The following is a 17,117-nucleotide window of genomic DNA, read 5'->3' on the forward strand; positions in this document are numbered from 1 at the left end:
GACGCATCCTACAGATGTGGAGACTTGGCCCTGAGCGACCCCCAGGGCAGGGCTGGAGCCAGGCCCCGCCCCTGCTGCCAGAGACCTCCGAGGGAGCGGAGTTGCTGGTGGGACTCAAACCCAGACCTCCTCTGGGGACCAGCAGCCCTGGCACTGGGAATCCGCAGGTCTTACAGCTCCCACCCCTGTCCCTCCTCCTCGTTGTAGGCCATTCTCCCAGGACAGGAATACTGGTGAGTGTGAAAAATACCAGGGGTAGTGGATCCAGCCCAGGTCCTGGAGCCGGTCAAGCTACGTCCATTCAGTGTCCATTCAGTATATCAGTTATTTACACTATAGTATGAACGAGGCAACAAGCCACTCATGGTGGGTAGAGTTTGTGACTCAATGGGTTAAGCCGCTGCTGCAGTTGCCCACGTCGCAGTTTGGAGTGCTGGTTCAAGTCCTGGCCATTCTGCTTCTGATCTAGCTTCCTGCTCGTGTGCACGGGAGGCAGTAGATGACGGCGCAAGTGCTTGGGTCCCTGCTGTCTGTATAAGAGACCCCGATAGCCTTTTTGGCTCTTGGCTTCGCATATGCTGTTGCAGGCATCTGGGGAGTGAACCAGCAGAGGGAAGCTCTCTCCTCTCTCCTTCTTCCTCTCTCTCTGTCACTGCCTTTCAAATAAATAAATAAGTTTTAAAAAAAGCAAGGCTTGGGGCTGGCGCTGTGGCTCACTTGGTTAATCCTCCGCCTGCAGCGCCGGCATCCCATATGGGCGCCGATTCTAGTCCCAGTTGCTCCTCTTCCAGTCCAGCTCTCTGCTGTGGCCTGGGAGTGCAGTGGAGGATGGCCCAAGTGCTTGGGCCCTGCATCTGCATGAGAGACCAGGAGGAAGCACCTGGCTCCTGGCTTCAGATCGGTGCAGTTTTGGTCGTAGCGGCCATTTGGGGGGTGAACCAATGGAAGGAAGACCTTTCTCTCTGTCTCTCCCTCTCACTGTCTATAACTCTTACCTGTCAAATAAAAAGAAAAAGACAAAAAAATAAAAAAATTTTAAATTAAAAAAAAGCAAGGCTGAGTGACAGAGGGAGAAGAGAATCTTCCAGCCGTTGGTTCCCTCCTCAAATAGCCACAATAGCTGGAAACCATCCGCGTCTCCCGTGTGGGTGGCAGGAATCATCTGCTGCTTCCCAGGTGCAGGAGCAGGGAGTTGGGCAGAAGCAAAGCAGCGGGGCCTGGGCTGTGGCCGAGGAGGTTCAGGCACCGCCTGTGATGCCAGCACTGCTCTGAGTCCCGGCTGCTCTGCTTCCGATCCAGCTCCCTTCCAGCTTGCCTGGGAAGGCAGCAGAGGATGGCCCAAGTGCTTGGGCCCCTGTACCCATGTGGGAGACCCGGATGAATCTCCTGGCTCTGCCCTTGGCCTGGCCCAGCCCTGGCTGTTGCAGCCAGTGAACTAGTGGGTGGAGGATCTCTCTCTCTCTCTCTCTCTCTGCTCTCGCTCTGTCTCTCTGCCTTTCAAATAAATAAGTGCATTGTAAAAAAAAAAACAAAAAAAAAAAAAACAAAAAAACCAACAGCAGACTGACTCCAGTATGGGGTATGGGTGTTGAATGAGATGGCCCACTGCACGGCCCATCCTGTCATTCTGGCTTTCAAATCAATAAATCTTTTATTTATTTTTTAAAAAATCCATTGTGAGAACAGCCTTGCTGTGGGGAGAAGGAGCTGACTAGGGTCCCTGAAAGAGCGTGGTGTCCGAGTCCTGGGCTGGTTCCTGTTCCAGGGTCCCCGGCGGTCCCTCCCCTGAGTTCTGCATTCAGTGTGGAGTGGCCAGGGCAGTGCCCACCCGGGAAAGGCCGTGTGGCGTGGGTGGAACCCCGGGCTCTGGAGCCGGACAGCCTGGGACCAATCGGTTGGAAAGCTGCCTCAGTTTTCTCAGTTGTAAAATGGGCGTGGTAACAGCCCCGACCCCGTGGGCAAAGGCGTGGGCGTTGAGAGGCGTCGCGTGGTGCCTGGCACACAGTCAGCCCACGGGAAATGTCACTGCACAGCTTGTGGCCCGGCCTTCCGTCCTCTTGAGCGACGGCACTGGGCACTGATGCGGAAAAGGCTGGAGCGGGCTGGCGGTGACAGATGGTGACCTTTGAGGCTGATCCTGGAGAGCCCTGCCATCTGCTGGCCTCTTGTGTCTTCGGCCACGGACGGGCTGCGTGCTCAGCGTGCTGCGGTTCCGATCGCTTGTTTTCTCAGTGGACGGGGGGAGGGGCAGCCCCCCAGCCCCCCAGCCTGCCTTGTGCGGGGCTCTCAGTGCCAGAATGGCCTGTGGCTGCTTCCGGGGCCCTCAGTGCCTGGCCCAGAGCTCCAGCCGGGGGTGGTGCGCGGAGGGTTGGTTAATAGAAGCTGTTCCGTGGAGGGTGTGCCTTTTGTGTCTTTCTAGTGTGGGCACTGGGCAGCTGGGAGGGACTCCAGACAGAATCCGCCTGCCCTCCGCCCGCCCGTCTCTCCTGAAGACAGCTCTGCCCTTCTGAGCTCGTGCTGCAAACCTGCAGCCTTGGGGGCCTCCCTCTCTGTGTGCCTCAGCAAACCCTCAGGCTCTGTTTCCAGGACTGCCCGGGCCGCAGCCGCCTGTACCTCCCCATCACCCCTCTCCTCTCCCGCACTGCGCGCGGTCTCCCCCAGCCACACCTTCGCCCAGCAGCTGGAACAGTCCTTCTAAAATCCAAATCAAACCTGCCTACCCTTCACTTAAGCCTTGTGCTGGTTTCTCCTGGCTTTAGATTAGAATGCAATCTCCTGGCCCGTGTGAGAGGCCCTGTGCTCATTCCCCTGGCCAGGGCCGCTTGTCCCTGGCTGCACCCCAGCCCACTCATACTGTTGGCTTTACATTGCTTGAAGACATCAGGCTGTCTTCTAACCCCAGGCTCTTTGCACCTGCTGTCACTGCGGTCTGTATTGTTCTCCCTCTACTTTTATTAAAATTTTTATTTATTTATTTATTTGCGAGGCAGACACACACGCACACACACACACACACACACGGATATCCCATGTGCTGGTTCACGCGCCAAATGCCTTCAGCAGCTGGGAGTGGGCCAGGCTAAAACCCAGAGCTGGGAGCGCAATCCAGCAGGGAACAGCGGAAGCTGGAGTTAGGTGCCAGCCCCAGGTTCTCTGATGTGCGACCCGGGTGTCCTTCCCATGCGTGGCTTAGTGGCTGGGCTACCTGCCCTCTGGGAAGGCACAGCTTCCTTGTCCAGGTCCCGCCCGGAGCTGCACTTCGGGCAGAGGCTCCCGCCCCGTGCCACTCCCTCTTAGCTCCCGCCTTTCCTTCTCCACACCCATGGCGCCTAAATTCAGGGTCGTCTTTGTTCTCCTGTTTGCCTTTGGCTTCCCCTGGAGACCAGGGGTTAGCAAAGTGCAGCCAGGGACCAGTATGGGCACTGCCCTGGGGCTGTGTGTGTGTGTGTGTGTGTGTGTTTCCAAGGGTTTGAAACAGAAGAAGATGTCTCATGACAGGAGAAAGTGATGTGAAATTCACATTCTGGGGGGGGGGCAAAGGGGAGGTTTGCTGGGAAGAGCCACACCCCTCTGCCTCCACGGTGCTCAGCCCCCCCCCGCCCCCCACCCCCGCCACTGCATGGGTGAGACGGAGACCCAGCCGGCCCTGCCTGTACCAGACACCCAGCACTTGGCCTGTGGGGGGGGCACAAGGATGGCTGGGCACCGGGAGGGAGGCCCCTGCATCTGCAGCCGGGAGAGGGGCTGGCTGGGCCCCCATGGCGCTGCCTCGGTGGCCCAGGCTGGCCGGCTCTGTCCTCTCTGCTGGACACCTAAGCTTTCTTCCCCATTTTAGGCGGTTCTGAGGGATTTCTCACAACAGGGCTTGCCCAGCACGTGCTGAGGAGCGACTGAGGTGGGCTAATGAAAACATTTGTGCAGCGCCCACCCCCATCCTCACAGAAGTGCGGGCTGAGGCACGGAGGAGCAAAGCCACTCTCCCCCGACCCAGTCACACAGCTGGAGTGAGGAGGAGCCTAGACATAACCCTGGTCTGTCTGGCCCCACGCCCGCCCTTTGTATCCCACTACTCTTTTTTTTTTTTTTTTTTTTTTTTTTTTGACAGGCAGAGTAGACAGTGAGAGAGAGAGAGACAGAGAGAAAGGTCTTCCTTTTGCCGTTGGTTCACCCTCCAATGGCCGCCGCGGCCGGCACGCTGCGGCCAGCGCACCGCGCTGATCCGATGGCAGGAGCCAGGTACTTCTCCTGGTCTCCCATGGGGTGCAGGGCCCAAGCACTTGGGCCATCCTCCACTGCACTCCCTGGCCACAGCAGAGGGCCGGCCTGGAAGAGGGGCAACCGGGACAGAATCCGGCGCCCCGACCAGGACTAGAACCCTGTGTGCTGGCGCCGCAAGGCGGAGGATTAGCCTAGTGAACTGCGGCACCGGCCCCCACTACTCTTGTCTCTTCACAGCTGCATAGGCAGGGGTTGTGGCCATGCGTGGTCCTGGGGCTCAGCTCACCTATCTGTGAAATGGGTGTGAAGTGTTCACCTGGCAGGAGGGACTATGTGCAAAGCCCTGAGCAGGCGCTCAGGGGAGGCTGGTGTTGGCAGAACAGTGTGCATGTGAGGTGCAGGGGTTGGGTGTTTGGGGAAGGAGAGGGCCGGGCTGCCCCTGCCTAGAGCGGGGAGGGAGGAGGGAGAGGGGCTTGCACGGGGAAGCAGCTGTCCCTAGGGGAAGCTCAGTGGCCCCTCTGCTGCTGTGGCTCCTTGTAGCCAGGTCCCTGTCTTGGCCGTGGATGGGACGCGTTGCCCGGGGTGGGGGGGTCCTCACGCCCGCCGCACAGCGCCGTCTCCCCAGGAGTTTAGGGAGCGCGTCCTTTCTGGATCCCAGTGTCTGTATTTGGACACCTGCTCGGAGGCTCTGTCGGCCCCTGGAGCGGACACGTGGAGTCCTGCTGGAGCTCTGGTGGTGCTTCTGCCCTCCGCTTCCTTGCCGTGGGGTCCCTGGGGGTGGCGTCTGGGGCCGGGAGGAATGGGAAGGAAGCAGACGGGCTGTCAGCTCCCGCTGTCACTGGCCCTAGAGTGGAGGCCTAGCCGAGCTCCTGGGGAGACCTGGAGAGGCCCTGGAACTGCAGGGTGTGTGGCACCGTGTAGGGGGCTCCCCCTCTCCCATCTGCGCCTCAGTTTGCCTGCCTGTAAAAATTCCTGCCCACCCCCCTGCCTCCCGCTTCCTCCTTCCCTCCCTCGCCACTGCCTGCCTCTCCCAGTCTGCGTTGGACTTCCCGGAGCAGGATCCCCCACCTCGCCGTGCCGTGCAATCCCCCGGGGAGTTTCAGAGCCTGGTTCTGAGGCCTCAGCCCGGGAATCCAGATTAGGCTGGTCTGAAATGAGGTCTAGGAGCCGCGGATGAGAGCGGTGTGGCATGCAGGTTGGGGAGCCGGAATTCTAAGTGGACCTCACAAGGCAGGGGACACACAGGGGACGCCTTGTCCTGGTGGTTTCCTCGCCCAAGGGGGACGGCAGGTGATGAAAGCCAGCGTGTGGTGCAGCGGCTGTGGCATCTCACACTGATGCCTGGCTTCGAGTTCCCACGCTGCTTTGCGTTCCGGCGCCTGGAATCCGATGTGCGTCCTGGGACGCGGCAGGTGATGGCCCTGGTGCCTGGGGCGCTGCTGCCCACCTGGGAGAACTGGGCTGATTTCAGGCTCTTGGCTTCGACCTGGCCCAGGAAGGCAGGTTCGGTTCCGGCCCCAGACCATGAGCCTTTTTTGGACCTGTCTCATCTTGGCTCTCATCCAGGCAGGGTTGCTGGAGCCTTCAGGTGTGGTGAGAGCAGGGGAGCGCCTGGCAGGGGCACCGTGGGGGTGCTGAGCATCCAGGGGGCTCCCAGGCTGTGTGTGGCCTGAGCCATGGGTGGCCGGGCCGCGCAGGGGATAGCTGGTGTGTGTACAAGAGCCTGCTGTACCGGGGAACCTGCTGTGGGTGTTGATGGGGGTCTCCAGCTTTCCACGCTGGGAGAGAGCTGGGGGTCCCCTTGCTGGCGAAGCCCCCATAGCCCGGGACCTGGCTAGGACCCATAGTTCGGGGCCTGGCTGTGTTGTGAGCTTGGGTGAAAATGGGCATTGGCCTGGGCGGGCCTGCCCGGCTACCCTGCTCCTCACTGGTTATGCTTGTGCTTCTACACCTGACTCCAGGCCTTTGCCCCACTCCGCCCGCCCCCAGGAAGTCCTTCCTGATGTCTGATGGGCAGGACTGCACGGCTCCTTCGAGGCCTGGCTGCTGAAGTCTCTTGGGTGGCACTTGTGGCTCCCCACAGTCCACAGGCATATTGGGGAGCGGGACGGGCTGGGCCCGTCCTGTTCCTGCCCCACTGATGGTGGGACAGACACGTGGACCAGGAGCGGCACTGAGTGGCATCTGCATGCAGTGGGGGTGGGACTTGCCGTGGTCAGCCGGCTCGCAGCCAGGGGACACCCTGCCCATCCAGATGTGGCCCAGCTCCCTCCCCACTTGCTAAACAGCACCGCTGTGATCCAGAACAGAGGCTGCAGGTCCTGCTTTGCAGCTGCTTTGACCTTTACGGCTGCTGCTGGCTCCGGCCTGGGACGAGACGAGATGCAGGTGGGCCTGGGCCTCGCTGCCTGGTTCTGGGGCCTGCAGAGTCGTGGCCTGAAGCTGGGTTGGGGTGGAGACGAAGCAGGGACACCTTACTTTTACGCCTTCTGGCTCTGTGCGTCTGTCTGCCCCCGGCTCCCCGTCTCGCTCTGTCTTGCTCGGGCCCCTCTCTGCTTCCGCTCACGTACCCCACCCCAGCTGTCACGTCCTCTGGGCCTCTCTTGGCCTCTTTCTTGGGCTCTCTTGGGGTGATGGGGATGACCTCCTTCCTAGTAGCCGGTGCTTAGGGGTAGGAGGCCGATGCTCCTGTGTCCCACCAGCTGCACCGGCCTCAGGCCCCCTCCAGCCTGGACTGTGGCTTTGGGCAGCTCAGCACAGGGCACTGCCCAGTGGGCAGCCAGCCCACCCAGACCCCGCTTCTGTGACTCAGGGTGCCCCTGGCCTGCCCCAGAAAGTGTGGCCCAGCCTCAGGCTGGTCTTGGGGCTGCTCTGTGCTCTGCTGCCCTGGCCCTTTGTGGGGATGAGGGCTGGCCCTGCAGACTTACCGGGGTACAGGGAGCCAGGCCGGCAGCAGGGCTGCCACCCTGCTTCCAGAGAGAAGTTGCAACGCTGGCTCTGTGACCGTGGGCAGCTTCCAGGCCCGTCAGATGGGTGAGGGGTTGCATTAAGGGGGCGCTGGTGTGGGAGGAGGGCTCCCCCCCCCTTGTCTGCTGAGAGGTGCCCTGGGGTGACCTCCGCGCAGGTGCATTGAAGCTGGAGTCAGGCCTCTGACAGGCTCTGCCGCCATCCCCACGGCCTGCGGGGAATTGAGAACTCATCACGGCTGAGACATCCTGGCCGGGCGGAGGTGCCCTGGTGGGGCCTCCAGTGTCGGGTCAGGGCCGTGCTTCCCTCTCTGTGTCCCCTGGGGCTGTGGTTTCAGGCCGAGGCTGGAGCATTAACCTCTGGCAGGGCCTGGAGGGGGATGTGCTCAGAGAGGCCTGCTCTGCTTCCAAGCTCAGGTTCTGGAGGCTGCCAGGGGCTCCGGTGTGAGCCACACACCACAGCTGGAAGGGCAGTGCTTGACCCTGGGGGGTGCATTTGAGTGGGGGGCCCCAAGCCAGGACACGGGGGGAGGGCACACCCAGGAAACTCTTTGCCATCAGCCAGCCCTTTCCTTTCCTTTCCTTTCCTTTCCTTTCCTTTCCTTTCCTTTCCTTTCCTTTCCTTTCCTTTCCTTTCCTTTCTTTCCTTTCTTTCCTTTCTTTCCTTTCTTTCCTTTCTTTCCTTTCTTTCCTTTCTTTCCTTTCTTTCCTTTCTTTCCTTTCTTTCCTTTCTTTTCCTTTCTTTCCTTTCTTTTCCTTTCTTTCCTTTCTTTTCCTTTCTTTCCTTTCTTTTCTTTTCTTTTCTTTTCTTTTCTAAGATTTCATTTATTTTACTTGAAAGTCAGAGTTACACAGAGAGGAGATGCAGAGAGAGAGAGAGAGAGAGAGAGGTCTTCCTTCCAATGGTTCACTCCTCAATTGGATGCAATGGCCAGAACCGTGCCGATCTGAAGCCAGGAGCCAGGAGCTTCTTCCAGGTCTCCCACACGGGTGCGGGGTCCCTAGGACTTGGGCCATCTTCTGCTGCCTTCCCAGGCCATAGCAGAGAGCTGGATGGGAAATGGAGCAGCTGGGTCTTGAACCGGAACCAATATGGGATGCCAGTGCTTCAGGCCAGGGTGTTAACCCGCTGCGCCACAGAACCAGCCCCTTCCTCTCTTTTTAAAAAATATACTTAGTTATTTATTTGAAAGGCAGAGTTGCAGAGAGAGAAAGGAGAAGAGAGAGATCTTTCATTTGTTGGGTCACTCCTCAGATGGCCACAATGGCCGTGGCTGTGCCAGACTGAAGCCAGGAGCCAGAAGCTTCATCCAAATCTCCCACGTGGGTGCAGGGGCCCAAGCACTTGGGCCATCTTCCGCTGCTTTTCCAGGCGCACTAGCAGGGAACTGGATGAAAAGTGGAGCAGCTGGGACCGGAACTGGCGCCCAATTTTGATGTCGGCACTGCAGGCTGCGGCTTAACCCGCTACGCCCCAGCGCCGGCCCCAGTGAGTGGCATTTTCAATGTGGGTCTCACACATTAGAAGATGTGTGTGTTTCAATGCAGTATCAGGTGTCAGGAGCGTCACAGCGGATTTCAGAAACGGGCTGCGCCGTGCCCACACCTGGCCAACCATTGCTGCGTGCGCTGCTGGTGCGGGAGCTTGTCCGATTGGCGAACGCAGCCTGGGGCCCGTGGACACCTCCTGGCCCTCTCCCTCCCCTCTCTCCTTGGAGGCGAGCGCTGCCCTGTTCTGGATGTGGCGTTTTTAACCCTTTTGACTGCTTTGCACTTACTTTACCTCCAAGTAATATTCAGTGTAGTTTTGCGTGCTTCCAGCTTGATGGACAGGTGCGTCGTCAATCCATGGTTTGCTTTGTTCCACTGCTTTCTACCTAAGCTCCGTGTGCCGCCCCTGGGCACCTGCTGTTCGTGCTCCTGTGTGGCCGCCCGGGGGTCGCCGACCACCTTCTGGGGAGAGCTGGTGGGGGACAGGCTGCCCTGTTCTCCCCGCTGCGCCGGAGCCGGCACCGGTTTCCAGCCCTGGCTCCCTGACTGAGTCCCCTGGGGCTGGTTAAAGCAGCTGTTGACGAGGTGCCTGGGCCTGTGCCAGCCCTGCTCAGGGCCTCCCAGGGCGCGGTGTCTGCTCCAGTGGGCTCCCTGCACGTGCTCAGACCTGCGCTTGGAGACGCCCTGGGCCGCTCAGTGGTCAGGTTAGGCCCCTCCCAGCTCGGCCACTCACTCGCTGTGGGGCTCTGAGCCCTGGTGTCTTCATCTGTGAAATGGGGTGTCAGGGAGCTTCCTCTCGGAGGGCAGTGGCCAGGGTATAGCCAGGTTGAGGGGCGTTCCAAGGGGAGGGATCAGGGTGGCCCAGGATCTGGTGAGTGTGGTGGGCCTGTGTGTGTGTGTGGGGGGTCGCCTGTCTGCTCCGGGAGGCTGCAGGGGTTCAGGGTGCCCGTGGCTGAGGGGTGCCCCGGCAGGGGCAGGGATGACTTGGACAGGAGCCGTGGTTGCCGCTGGCAGGGGCTTTCTGGGAAGGCGGAAGTGTGAGGAAATGTGAAGTGCCCTATAAGTACTCTGATGATTTTAAATTGCTTAAGTGGTTTCCTAAGATGGTCCGCAGCCTCCCGGGGACAGACGCAAAATCAATTGGGAAAGTTCACCAGACCCGGCCGGGGGGAGCTGCGCCCTCATCTGCTCCCCCCCTTGGCCCCTGGGCCCCATGGGGGACGGGCGTGGAGCAGGTCCCCCCCCACCTCCTCTGCAATGCAGGCCCTGAGGCCTTGGCAGGGGAGGGGTTGTATGGCCTGAGGGGACCCCTGTTAGGGCTGCTGCTCTCTTCTGCGTGAGCTTGTCCCAGTGGCCCTGGGAGCCTGGAGCCCCCCAGCTTAGCATTCTGTTAAAGGTCAGAATTACTGTTCAAACACGTAACACCTGCTGCTGGTTGAGGGCCCAGCCCCGCCTGTCCTCGGGGCCACATGCTGCCTGCAGTCTTGCCCCCACCCAGGCTCAAGTGTGTGGGGATCATACCGAACGTTGCTTCCAGGCAGGGGTGCGCTCTGAGAAGTGCGAGCTGAGGTGGCTTCGTCCTGTGTGCACACAAACGAGGCTGGCCACATGGCACCGGGTGGTGCAGTCCGTGGCACCTACTGATGACCGAAGCCTCCTCGTGCCACACGGTATGTTTCCCTCTGCAGTCAGCAGCACCTGCCTGGTGCTTGCAGTGTCCAGGGACTGCTCTGGCCAGCGTGCAGACCGGCACTCCCAGCTTCCGGTCTCCTCTTGGCCAACATGGAGCAGATTCCTGCCTCCTTGCTTCACAGACGGCCGTGACGGATGGCCTGGTGTGTGGCTGGGGGGCTAGGTCAAGGGCAGGTATGTTTGTGACTGTGCAGACGTGGCCGCCCAGACTTCTGGCCATGGGGATGAGGGCTGGACTCCGAGGTGCCCTGCACTGGGACGCCCACCTTGCCTGCTGCGCAGGGTAGGGGCTGTGGCCAATCCTGACCTGATCCCTTGGAGCCTCAGGTAGCTAGTGGGAACTGTGTCACCAGTTTTCTCTGGATCTCCATGGAATCTAGAGGGATAAGTAAACAAATGGGGGGCGGGGGTTGAGGGAAGAGAGAGAGAGAGAGAGAGAGAGAGAGAGAGAGATCGTATATCTGCTGGCTTATTCCCAACATGCCCACAACAGTCAGTGCTGGGCCAGGCCAAAGCCAGGAGCCATGGGTGGTAGGAACCCAAATTCTTGGGCTGTCTTCTTCTGCCTCTTAGGCACATTAGCAGGGAGCTGGATCAAAAGCAGAGGTGGGGCGTGAGCCCAGGCACTCAGCTACAGGATGAGGGCTTCCCAGGCAGTAGCTTAACCCGCCGGGCCACAACACCTGCTCCCAGTCGAAGACTTTTTTTTCTTAACAGGGAGATGTTAATATGAGGAGGAAAAAGATCTCTGTTCCTAAAAGGAAGCAGACACAGAGCACCCTGGGATTGAGGCAGCAGGTACACGATTCAGCCGTGAGCGGTCCGTGGTCACTGTTCCCTGAGGACCCCTCAGGCCGTGAGTTTTGCTTTAAACAGGGAGACGGGTTGTGCCTCTGGTTTCCAGTTCAGTTGAAGTGCGTGCCGTGTGCTCCTTGGGGCTCAGCACTGGAGCGTGGTCCCAGTGGTCAGATGCCAGCTCTAGGCAACATCGGGACATTTCTTAGAAACTTCGACGGAGACACAGAGCGCGAAAGCCCAGTGGTTTACAGTTCACAGTCCTGCGCAGTCGCTTCTTGATCGTTGCACACCGCAGCCCTGCAAAGGGGTCTGAGAACTGACCTGTCTTACAGATGAGAAAATAAGGCTCACAGAGGTTACTGGGTGGCATCTACCGCCAGCTAGAGCCGGAGCTGGACTCCCGGCCTGCTGGTGGGAGGCTGGGGAGTGCGTCCTGTTAGAGCGGGAGCCTGAGGGTGGCGGCAGCAGGTGGTCTGCAGCCTGGAGTCAGGGTGCCCTCCCTCGGTGCCACTGGGCAGGGACAGGCAGTGTGGGGCCCCTGTGTGAGCGTGGTGCGGTTATAAAAGCCAACACATTTGCTGCGGGTTCCGAGGAAAACACAAGCACCGAGAACCAAATGAAAATTGCTCACTCATGCTGCGATCCAGGGCGACAGGCTCGGTTGGCGCGTGCGTGCCCTTCCAGCCCTGCTGTTTGGTTTCCCAGGTCACAGCATCTGGACTGCTCTGCACCCAGCATTCGTACGGGGCCATAATGGCGAGAATCTCCGGTATCCTGCAACCCTCCTCACCGTGGCTCTTCGAGCTCCGCTGTCACCTCTGGGGGTGGCGCTGGGGCTTTTTGCCAGCCTTGTCCCACCAGCGGCGGCTGGGTGGAGCTGAGGTCGGGGGCTGCTTCCCTGGCCGTGTCTGCCTCTGTCCATGGGGAAGATGCGACAGTGCAGCCTCAGGGCTGGGTCGTGGGAACGGGAGGCACCAGGGACTTACTTAATTGGAGCAGTTATCCTGGGAAACGCAGGTGCTCAGGTGAGCTCCCAGCAAGGGAGAGCGGGTGGGGAGGTGGACGTGGCAGGTGGAGTGTGGGAGGCAGAACCAGGTGTCCCGCTGGCACCGTGGGCGTGGGCTGCGGGACCTGGGGAGACGCGCTCAGCTGAACTGCAGGCATAGGGGCTGGAGATGGGTTTCGCTTTGAGCCTGTCAGGCGTGAAAGCCTCCAAGCCTTCACAGTTGAGCTCGGGAATTGAAATGGGGTAAGGCCTGGGGGGGTGTGGGGTGCAGGGTGCACAGGGGCCAGGCTGGCTGGGAGGGGAGGTGACCTCAAGTGCCATTTGCTGTGGACAGATGGGAGGCATGGCAGGTGGGGCTGGGGGGAGGAGGCTCCCGCTTAGCAGTGCCTTGGAAGCCAGCGATGACCTGGCCCACAGCCTCGCTCCACCTCCAAGCCCTGCTCTGGCCCTGCCACTTTCTGCTCCCACCTGCTGCCCTCTGCTTCTGCCGGCCCCTGTGCCCCTGGACAGTGCCCTGGCCAGCTTTCCAACTCTCACATCTTTAAATAAACAGCATTGAAACACACACAGAGCGAAGCGCACAAAGGCAGGTGGTGGACGCGGCAAGCTTTTATAAGTGCCGGTGGGTGCCTGTCCACCGACGTGGAGGACGTTTTCCGACTCAGAAAGTCCCATAGCCCCTCCTGGTCAACATCCCCCCTCCCAAGGACGCTCGGCAGCAGCCTGACCGCATCCTGCTCACACGAGAGGAGGCTTAGTGGCATGTTTGGGTGTGGCTTCTTCCAGCACATCCACGGGGATGGGCACGTCCATGGCTCTCACTTTTTTATAGCTCTGTACTGTTCCATTGTGTCTTTGTTTGCATGGTTCATCATTTATTTATCCATTCTGCTGCTGGACATTTGGCTGAATCCAGGGTTTAGCGCTTATGAATAAAGCTGCTCAGAACATTTGTGAATGTGTCTTTTGGTGGGTGGAAGCACTCAGCTCTCTGGATCATCAGCCTCGCGAGTGGCGCTGGTTTAGGCTCTTCCTGTCCCGTGACGGAGTGCCTGAGTTCGGTTCCCGGCTCCGGCTCCTGACTCTGGCTTCCGGTGAATGCAGACCATGGGAGGCGGCAGAATTGGTGCAAGAGGTTGAGTTTCTGCCACCCTTGTAGGAAACCAGAATTGAGTTTCCAGTTCCCAGCTAGCACCCTGCTGGCCGTTGCGGGCACTTGAAGAATGCTAGTCTTCCTTCTGCTGGTTCACTCCCAGATGACTGCAACGGCCAGAGCTGAGCCAATCTAGTGCCAGGAGCCAGGAGCCAGAAGCTTCCTCCAGGTCTCCCACATGGATGCAGGGGCCCAAGGACTTGGGCCATCTTCCACTGCTTTCCAAGGCCATAGCAGGGAGCTGGATTGGAAGTGGAGCAGCCGGAACTCGAACCAGCGTCCATATGGGATGCCAGCACTGCAGGCTGGGGTTTTAACCTGCTGCACCACAGCACCGGCCCCAGGTACGAAACATTTTAAGTCCATGCATATGAAGGGTCTTCAACACATTCATAAAAGTTGCGTATTTTGAAAAAACTGCATGGAATTCAAGGTTTTTTTTTTTTTTTGCACCAAAAATAAACTCATCCTTTAATGCCACTTCCCCACAAGCTTTTTGAGTGCTTTTGTACGTGTGTGTGTGTGTGTGTGTGTGTGTATGGTTTAGGTTGAGTTGCTGGCGCGGGCTGCAGGAGCGATGACCTCCAGGAGGTACTGCCAACCATTTACTCAGAGATGGGGCTTTCTTGCCACCTTTCTTTGCTTTGGAAGTCCCAGTTGTGCTCTCATGCCTCCTCGTCTACTGCGCTGAGATAACACTGACCACTTGGGTGTCCACTGTGTTGGTCAGAGTCGTGTCTCTTCTCCCCTGCCGTAGCCATCCGAGCTTGGAGCAGCCTCGGTGCTTAACAAAAGGAAAGGCAGAATTTGCGTGCCGTGGGTTACGTCGTGTCAGTCACCTGCCCGGAAGTCAGGCTCCCTGACCCCGTGGCACAGTGAGGAGCTAGTTTGTCTGGAAGGCAGTGGAGGGGGCCTCCGCCTGCCTGTCCCCGGAGCCTGTGCTCATTCCGCGGCTCCAGGAGGCAGCATGTGTTGGAATTTCTTGCTCTTTTTCAGCTCGCCCACTCTGATTTCCCCGGCCGCATATTCTAGTCTGGGGGTTGTTGAATTTAATCTCGTGGGTGACCCAGTTAGCTCCCCGAAGGAGCTGTCCGCAATTCCTTCAGCCGAGCCTGGGCCCCAGAGCTGGGGAGTTCCAGGTTGGGGTGGGCGTCCAGGCCACAGAAACCCACTTGTGTGTAAGTGAAGCCTCTTCTCGCGGGTCAGCCGTTGGGCTTCAATTTTTTATTTTTATTTTTTACATTTTCAAAGCCCTTTGGCGCTGATTGTCACCACCCCTGGAGCACGAGCCCAGTCTTCAGCATTTGTGCTTTTGGGTGAAAAGACGGAGCCCAGGGAGGTGTTGACTGATGTGTATCCAGTTCCTCCTGCAGGCTGAAGAGGTGGGGTGGAACCCGGAACTCTGGCCTCCAGCTTGGGCCTGGGAGAGTGCTAGGGAGGGCTGGGAGCAGGCGGAGGACTGGGGTTGGGCCCCAAATCCACCAAGACTTGTCCTGGGGGCCCTTCAGAAGGCAGGAGAGAGGCCACTGATTCACTAAATGGGCTTACAGAGCCCGAAAAGGTCGGCGGGGTGCCTGGGGCGGCCTCCTGGGTGCAGCTCACGCAGCCCCCGGAGGCTGCTGTCCGTGGTCCTGAAACAGGGTTCTGGCTGGGAGGCGGGGAAGTGCGGCCTGGGGTCCTGTGGCTTCCCCGGAGGTGAGCTCCTGTGGGTTTTGGTGGGAACTGGGCATGCGGCTGGGCAGACGGTGCAGGTGCCTTGATATCTTAATTGAGGCCTGGATACACAGTTTCTCTCTCTACTGCACTAACAATGTACAGAATTAATAATTCAGCAGTGGCTGTGTTGTGCCTGCTGGCCTTGCCCACGGAGGCGGCCACATATGCACTCGTGCACATCCATGTGCACACGTCAGCTGCTGGTGGGCCAGGTGCTACTGGCTGGACGGGAGGTGGAGCATGGCCATTTTTTTATTATTTAATCCTTTAAAAAATTCATTCATTTATTTATTTGAAAGGCAGAGATAGAGAGAGAGAGAGAGAGAGAGAGAGAGAGAGAGAATCTTCTATCTGCTGGTTTGCTCCCCAGATGACTGCAACAGCTGAAGCTGGGCTGATCCGAAGCCAGGAGCCAGGAGCTTCTTCCAGGTCTCCCACGCGGGTGTAGGGGCCCAAAGACTTGGGCCATCTTCTGCTGTTTCCCCAGGCCATAGCACAGATCTGGATCAGAAGAGGAGCAGCCGGGACTCAAACCGGTGCCCATATGGGATGCTGGCACTGTAGGCGGCGGCTTTACCCTCTATGCCACAGCACCGGCTCCCAAGAGCACTGCCATTTTAATAGGGCCCTGGCACCACTCTGCCACGAGGCCTCGGTTTCCTCTGAGCCAGCCCGAGTGGAGGTTGCAGAGTGCGGGGCCAGCTGCTGCTGTGTGTAGCGATTAATGCACTTAGAGGCCCATTTGTCCTGGGGCCAGCCTGAAATGACCTCAGCGTGGAGGAAAGGTCCCTCTCAGTGGGCACTCTCCTGGCCTGTGTGTTAATTAGTTTGCTGTGATCCAGTAAGTATTTATGGCACTCCAAGTTTGTGCAAAATCCTGGAGCAGGTGGTGGGATGGGAGAGATTGCCAACGAATAAATTTGGGTTCTTCCTGGACGGGGGGAGGTGTGGCACCACCATGATGAGTCACCGCTCAGGTTGGGGTGTGGGAGGTTGGGGTGCTGGCTGTGCAGGTGAGGGTCTGGGGCTCAGAGATGGAGAAGGTGGCAGGTGTCCTGCGGGCAGACGTGGTGCCTTGGCTGAGCGTTCAGCAGACAGAGTGGCTATGGTGGGAGTTCCGGAATGTCTGGTGGGGGTGCAGTGGGGCTGTGGCATGGGAGTGGGCTGGGTGGTAGATAAGTGGAGAGGGGGCTGCTCTGGACGGGGCAGGGGGCTTGGACCAAGAGAGTAGACTTGATTTTGCAGAATGGGGCCCTGATTGGACCTGGGAGTTAGACGCCTTCCTTTGGGTATGGAGCAGACTTTGGTTGCAGGACTGTCGCTCCCCCTCTTCGTGGAGGAACGACACTAAGCCCTGCCTAGGCTTCCTATCCGAGTCACGGCACCATTATGTCGCTCCCCCTCTTCGTGGAGGAACGACACAGGACCCTGCGCTGTTCTTTTGTCTGCTCGGCCCTTCCCGGGTTTGCTGCTGGTTCTTCCCGGGTTGGCTGCCATCCCTTCCACCTCCGTGGAAGGGCGGTTCCCCCTGGCCACTTTCCCCACTTGCGCAGGGGAGCGGCACACCGCCGGCCGGCTCTCTCGGGGGCTGCACAGGTGTTCCTTCAGATAGATGTTCCCCTTAGATGTTCCTGGTGCATGTTGTCTCTCTCCTCCTTTATAGTCCTCTTCCACCAATCCCAACTCTGCTACCCACACGCCGAGTACGCTGCTCTCCTCCAATCAGGAGTAGGTCCTACAGTTTATTGGTTGAACTGGAGGCAGCTGCGTAGAAGCTGTTTCTCCCTTCTCAGCGCCATATTGTGGGAGAGCAGATGCATAGAATAAGTCTTAATTCCAGTAACTTAGTCTAGTCCGAGTTGCTCCCCACACAGGACGAAGCCTGAGGCTGGGAAAATGACGAGGAGACTGGTGGGACAGTCCACACTGGAGGGGACGGTGGCCCAAACGACGGCATTAGGCATAATGACTTCACTCATTCATTCACTTACCAATCAAACAAAGGGCGAGTGTGTGAGGAGGGGGACACTGCTCACGGTCAGGTGTGCAGAGGGGTACAGGAGGGGGAGGGAGGGCC

General features: G+C 59.0%; 1 protein-coding gene across 3 annotated transcripts in view; it reads left to right on the forward strand.

Annotated features, from left to right (window-relative positions):
• Nucleotides 1-17,117, forward strand: part of GRM4 (glutamate metabotropic receptor 4) — a 97,815-nt gene that overhangs the window by 12,618 nt on the left and 68,080 nt on the right. The window lies entirely within an intron of this gene.

Source organism: Oryctolagus cuniculus, chromosome 5 (genome assembly GCF_964237555.1).
Source record: "Oryctolagus cuniculus chromosome 5, mOryCun1.1, whole genome shotgun sequence".
Taxonomy (NCBI): Eukaryota; Metazoa; Chordata; class Mammalia; order Lagomorpha; family Leporidae; genus Oryctolagus; species Oryctolagus cuniculus.